Source organism: Delphinapterus leucas, chromosome 19, assembly GCF_059928025.1.
Source record: "Delphinapterus leucas isolate spDelLeu-1000000601 "Yukka" chromosome 19, BTC_Dleu_Yukka2, whole genome shotgun sequence".
Classification (NCBI taxonomy): domain Eukaryota; kingdom Metazoa; phylum Chordata; class Mammalia; order Artiodactyla; family Monodontidae; genus Delphinapterus; species Delphinapterus leucas.
The window spans coordinates 16,970,464-16,977,221 of NC_143147.1; the positions used below are offsets into that span (position 1 = coordinate 16,970,464).

General features: G+C 49.8%; 1 non-coding gene across 1 annotated transcript; it reads right to left on the bottom strand.

Annotated features, from left to right (window-relative positions):
* Positions 1–5,899: 5,899 nt before the first annotated feature.
* LOC115803633 (U6atac minor spliceosomal RNA) lies at positions 5,900–6,025 on the bottom strand. Its single transcript, XR_004024389.1, has one exon. It is a non-coding gene; the product is annotated as a U6atac minor spliceosomal RNA (small nuclear RNA).
* Positions 6,026–6,758: the final 733 nt, after the last annotated feature.

Genomic DNA, 6,758 nt, shown 5'->3' on the forward strand with positions numbered 1-6,758 from the left:
TTCACCCATCATAGTTTATTGCTCCCCTGGCCACAGTTAGAAACTACATCTATTTGCTAGCAAAAAATGAAAGATAATCACAAAATCCTATCCTGGCAAAGTTGTAGTGAAACGGACCCTCCCACAGGGCCAGTGGTACTATACATTGATTTCTTTTTTTAAAAAAATTATTTAATTAATTTATTTTTGGCTGCGTTGGGTCTTCGTTGCTGTGCGCAGGCTTTCTCTAATTGCGGAGAGCAGGGGCTACTGTTCGATGCAGTGCACGGGCTTCTCATTACGGTGGCTTCTCTTGTTGTGGAGCACGGGCTCTAGAGCGCAGGCTCAGTAGTTGTGGCACACGGGCTTAGGTGCTCCGTGGCATGTGGGATCTTCCAGGACCAGGGAGCAAACCCATGTCCCCTACATTGGTAGGCGGATTCTTAACCACTGCGCCACCAGGGAAGCCCTATACATTGATTTTTATAAATTTATTTATTTATTTATTTAATTTTTGTCTGCCTTGGGTCTTCATTGCTGCGTGCGGGCTTTCTCTAGTTGCGGTGAGCAGGGGCTACTCTTCGTTGCAGTGCGTGGGCTTCTCACTGCAGTGGCTTCTCTTGCTGTGGAGCACAGGCTCTAGGCTCGTGGGCTTCAGTAGTTGTGGCACATGGGCTCAGTAGTTGTGGCTCGCAGGCTCTAGAGCGCAGGCTCAGTAGTTGTGGTGCACAGGCTTAGTTGCTCCATGGCATGTGGGATCTTCCCAGACCAGGGCTCGAACCCATGTCCCCTGCATTGGCAGGCGGATCTTAACCACTGCACCACCAGGGAAGTCCCTACATTGAATTTTTAAAATTTTTTTTGGAAAGAAAATAGTAATACATTTGAAAATGGGCTTCCCTCCATCTTATAACATTACTGGAGCATGTGGCTGGAGACGGCTGGGAGAAAGCACAGAAAAGCGAATTTTGATTGTTTAGTGTGTGAGAGTAGGATCCTTCTTTCTTTCCCTGCCACCCAGCCTTGCTGTGAGGCATAAAGCAAACACAGTTTCAAAAATTTAGGTATCACATTTTATAAGAGCTTCTGCTCCCTGCTCCCGAATAGGTTGATATTCTAGTATCTTTGAGATGTTCTAGGTGATGTGAGCCTTCCAGAGCTGCAGATCATTCAGGCTTCTTAGTAAGTTTATCCCAGAATTTCTACAACCCAGGAGTCCTTTCCTGGGTCCAACCAAATCGCCTCTTGCTGTTGCTTACTTTCTCTTATTTGCTTGGCTCTAAGAATGCAGAGGGAAACTTGAACCGGTCGCTCAGGGGCTCTTTGGCAGGAATGTTGGTGTCATGTTAAGTAGATGGAGGGGGTCAGGGATGCTGGTGCCTGATGACAGCGATGACGCCTGTATTTCTATGTCTAGAATGTACTTACATCAAAATAAAACATAGATAAGTTTCCAAAACAGCTACACCTCAGAAAAAAAAGACTGGCAGGCAAGACAGCAAACTCTTTACTGTGATTATTGTGAGGTGGTGGGATTTGGGGTCATTGTTTCCCCTATTGCTCAGCTGTTTTCTAATTTTCAGAAAGGGAAAAAAAGATGCTAAAAAAAAAATTAAAAAGAAGCTCCCAGGCTTTGTATTCTCCAGGCTCAACAATCCCCACTTTTGACGCTTCCTCAGAGGTCCACCCATGCAAAGGGACCAGGAAAGGGAGTGGCTGTAGGGACAACTGATGCATGAGAAGGTGGAAGTGAAAAGGACAAAGCCGAGCCCAGGTCTCCTCCGCAGTAATTTTTTCCAGGGGTCAAGAGCAGACTGCTCAATTGAGATCTGACCCCAGCCCAACACACCTTGACCCTGAGGCCTCTGAAAGGCAAGATGCCTTAAAGATAAATCCTTGAATGCCAGAGACACAGTGACAAAGACACCAAGGCTGGTGGTGTTCATCCACGGGTTTCAAGATGTAGCCCAAAGTTCACATAGTCAATGCCTCAACTCCCATCCCGCCTCCAGCACAGACCAATTAGTGTCCTCTCACAGGTCAGTTACCCCAACTCGCCATCAGAATCCAGAGAGCGATAACAGCCCTCTCGCAGTACACACCTCTCACTCTTGGTCATTATGTCATTTCATCCTGAGAAGTAGGCCTCTTCATGGCCCCACCATACACACAAGATGGAGGCCCAAGGAGGTGAAGTGATCCCGAGGTCACCCGGCCAGCCACCAGCAGGGTGGGCTCTTCAAGGCCAGTGTTTCTCCAGCCCCACCCAGCGGCCATACCAAGGCCCCAGGCTACAATCCCTCAGCCCAAGCCCAGGTGGTCACTCGCACTGACACAGGCCCAGGTGCTTACTAAGTTGCAGGAGGTCCAGCTGTGAGCGGCTGAGGGACCAGCAGTGCTCTGAGTCATGGCCAGCGCAGCTGGGGAGAAGTGGTTCCTCGCCCACAGGCTTTCCACCCACCCGAGCCATGAGTGCCAGCCTGACCACACTTCCCCTTTCTGCTCAGCCCACCGGGGAGAGGCCCAGGCACCGTCACCAGGCAACCAATCCCTCTTCCAAGAAAGCTGACTCCTGAGGCCTTCCAGAATCTTCTTGCTGCCCCTGTGCTCCTGTAAGTCCCACTGGCGGACTGTCCTGGGGTGGAGGGATCAGGCCCCAGGGCGGAGGGGGTTAGGGTGGGGTGGTCCCCACAGGTGAGCCTGCCCTGAGCAGCCCAGAGCTCCAGAAAAGCTAAAGGAGCCTGACTCCCACCCAGGCTCAGAGACAGACCTGGGTGAGAAACCAGTTTACGTGTGGCTCAGAGACAGACCTGGGTGAGAAACCAGTTCACGTGTACCAACGCCGTCCCACAAAGAAAAGAGCTCTCACAAGCCCCGGGAGCCCTGGCACTGCTGACCCAGCTTCTGCTCGGGGAGGTGAGGGGAGCCTCCTGTTTCTGAGGGTGTGTGACAGCCTGCATCAAGAAATGGATCCAGTGGACCCCTGGACTCAGTTGCCTTCCCACAGCACCACCTCTGAAATGGGGGCCGGCGGTGGGGAAGCCAACCGACCGTTTGGTGGACTTGACCGTGCTGACTGAAATGAGTGGTCACGTCAGTAAAAAGAGCCAAGCTGGCGTGCATTGTGTCTGCCCGGGGTGAACAAGTTATGATTATTCTCAGCCATAATGATGATACCCTGGGATGTCTGGTAAACGTTTAGCAACAGGCTCTCGGGAGACAGAAAGATTCCTGGTTTGTAGTGCTTGCTCATTTCCATGATGTAAATATCCCCACGGAGGCCGATTTCAAGCTACCAACAGGAGTCGCTGGACTTGGCATTGGGAGGGGACGCACACAATTGGCTGCTCACCACAGAACTGATAAATCCCATTAGGGAGCAGCTGCTGGGGACTAGGGCCCGAAACCGGTGCCCTTATCTCACCCCATCTTCACTTACCTCCTGGAAGATTATTGTCTCCATTTTACAGGTGAGAATATCGAGGCTCTGGGAGGTTACACCATGAATCAACACTGCACAGCCCGGGAAGGACCTTCAACCCAGATCTGTCCATTTGCCAAGGCTAGGTTCTTTCTTATTAGGGTCGATCCAAAGCTTAGCGGCTCAAAAACCTCTCTAAGAGCAAATCGTCAATGATCTTTTGAGAAGTGAATAAATGCTTCTGTGGGTACAAGTCATCTTCTGCTACCAAGGTGGTCACTCCTTGGTTTGTGTTTCACTGACTCATCCAATAAGCGATTTTGCTAAGGCTTCGGGATGGCCGTGTTCAGCTGTGATGCAGTGAACTTGATAAACCTACTGCTTCGCACAATGCACTTGTCACAGCACGTCCGAGTGGGGCTGTTAGGAGATCCAAATGCCAGACTCAGTCTGCCAACAACTTCCTATGTGAACCCCTCCCCTCCCTGAGCCTCAGTTTCCTCGTTTGTAAAATAAAAGAGTTTGATAAACATGAAGGTGCTTCAGAGATTGTACCATAAATCACTCTTCCGTTATTGTCTGCTCTCTGCAGCTGGGACAGGGCACCTCCTCAGCTATCCTCCGCAACTCGGGCACCCAGCACGGTCCTGGGCACAACAGAAAATGCCTGATAGATACGTGTCGACTGAAAAAAGAAGCCAAGTAGTCTACAGGGAAAAGAAGTGAGTTACATACTCCAAAGGAGGCAACTTCATTCTAGCAAACTTGAGGGCCTACTTTGCCATGTCCTGTGCTGGGTGGTATGAGGGCCAGAGAGAAGAATCAGACCTAGTGCCTGTCCTCAGGGAAGCCTCTCAAGGTGTAGGAAGAAGGTGGAAACATATTATAATGCTGGCGAGGTTCAATGCTCTTCGCTTTGTGCCAGGCCCTATGCTCATGTGTCTCTGCTCAGAGCTGAGCAAGTTGTCCCTGGGGGAACCCATGTTCTTCAGGACAGAAGGGCACATAACTAATTACTATTGAAAGCAATGAATACTGGTGCCATGGGAGCACAAAATGGGAGGGCTGAGAGGGCATTCGAACTGGGCCTTGAAGGATGTGTAGGAGCTCACCAAGTGGAGATAATATGGAGAGACAAACCCAGAGTGTTTGGACAGCAGCAGGGGATTGTGTGTCTGGTGGGGAGTGAACGTGTTGGCAGAGGGAGGCTGAAAGCAAAGTTTAGGGCCCCACCAGGTCATTTGGACCTACCCACTTCCTTGCCGTCCACACTCTTCCCCTGGCTCCACCACTGTCTTCCCACAACAGGAGGAGGACAGGAAGTCGGGGTGGTCTGTTTGGCCTTCCTTGCGCACATCTGAAATGCTGCCTGCTGGCCTGGGTAGCTAAAGACATCCCTGCAGGGGTCGAGGCACCCTCTGGTGGTCATCTGTGGAGCTTTCCTCTCCTCAGGATTCAGCTTCACCCTGTGGTTCAAAGTATCAAACTACCTTAAACTGAAAGAAAGGAAAAAAAAAAGCAACAGTATTTTTTAAAAATTTATTAATTAATTAATTTATTTTTGGTGCATTGGGTCTTTGTTGCTGTGCGCAGGCTTTCTCTAGTTGTGGCGAACGGGGGCTACTCTTTGTTGCGATGCGCCGGCTTCTCATTGCGGTGGCTTCTCTTGTTGCAGCACGGGCTCTAGGTGCGTGGGCTTCAGTAGTTGTGGCATGTGGGCTCAGTAGTAAGCAATAGTTCTTATTTTGGTCAGGCTGGACCATACCTTGGAGGTCAGGGTGGACAGATAAGATGTTCACCACTTAAAGCCATAGAACCGGAGACCATCAGACTAGAGGAGACTCAGAAGGGAATCTAATCCATTCCTCGCCCCACGATTCAGTGTCCTTGTCAACATCTTTCCAGGTAGCACACAGCTTCTGCTGTGTTGTTTCTTCTCCCTAAGGCATCCAAGCCATGTATAAAATGAAGGTCTTACCCCTTGTACCACTTCACAAGTGTCAGTTAACCTCTGCCATGAGCAACAACTGAGGTCAAGTATGTATGGGGTCATATGGACAGAAATAACGTATCTAGAGGCTGTGATTTCTGCCTTCTGATCGCTTAAGTGCTGACACAGGGAAGAAGTTTCCACTTGTATTGTGTGGCATCAAAACAGAATCAGAACCAATGGGTGGAAGCTCTCATTGTGGAAGCAAGCCCTCGTGGTGTCAACTGGCACCTTGGAAGGAGTGGTCACTGAAGGGTGGAGGCCCCGAAGCTTAATAGTGTTTGATACCTTGAACCATAGGGCATAGTTGGGCAACCTGGTACAGTGGTAAAAGCACTCAATTTGGCAAACTCAGATTTGAGTGAGATCCCCCCAAATACAACTTGAGTGGCTTTTTCCACTGAACCAGGATGCTGGTGTCCTGAAACAGGGTGGCATGACTTGGATGGAAAAACTCTTTTATTCATGGTTTTAACCCCTTCTCCTTCCTACATTCTTTTTTTTTTTTTTTTTAACAGTGGTTAGATGCCACGAAGTAAGTGGCAATGCCTTAACCGTATGCGTGTTGTTAGGCCTGAAGGCCTCTTCCATCCTTGTCAAGGGGAGTGCTAACCTTCTCTCCTTTCATACAACACCCTACATTCTTATTGAGCCCAACAACTTCATCACCCTATGGTTCAAAGTATCAAACTACCTTAAAGATTTAGTTTTTAATTTATTTTTGGCTGTGTTGGGTCTTTATTGCTGCACGGTGGCTTTCTCTAGCTGCGGTGAGTGGAGGCTACTCTTCGTTGCGGTGTGCGGGTTTCTCATTGCGGTGGCTTCTCTTGTTGCAGCACGGGCCCTAGGCGTGTGGGCTTCAGTATTTGTGGCGCACGGGCTTAGTTGCTCCGAGGCATGTGGGATCTTCTCAGACCAGGGATCAAACCCGTGCCCCCTGCACTGGCAGGCGGATTCTTATCCACTGCGCCACCAGGGAAGTCCCTCAAACTACCTTAGACTGAGAGAATGGGGAAAAAAAAAAAGCAACTGTTCTTATTTTGGACTAGACTCTAGTGTTTTCCCATGAAGACTTATAAACATTGTCCAGTCCATGCAATGACTAAACAATCTGCGCAAGGCCTTGCTGCATGTACCCTGCCTCTCGGGTAGCTTTCTTGGGAACTCACCCAGCCTGAAATGCAAACAAGTGTTGGTCACTGGAGCAGGGGCCTCCCTTGAGTTGTCTAACTGCCTCTGAGGTTGCACCTCCGTGTGCACATCCTCCACGTGAGATGAGAGGTGATTGTGCATCTGCGCTCGGGGGTGGGGGATAGGACCTCCAGAGAAAAGCAGCAATGATGCTGCATGACACCATGTGTTAGTACT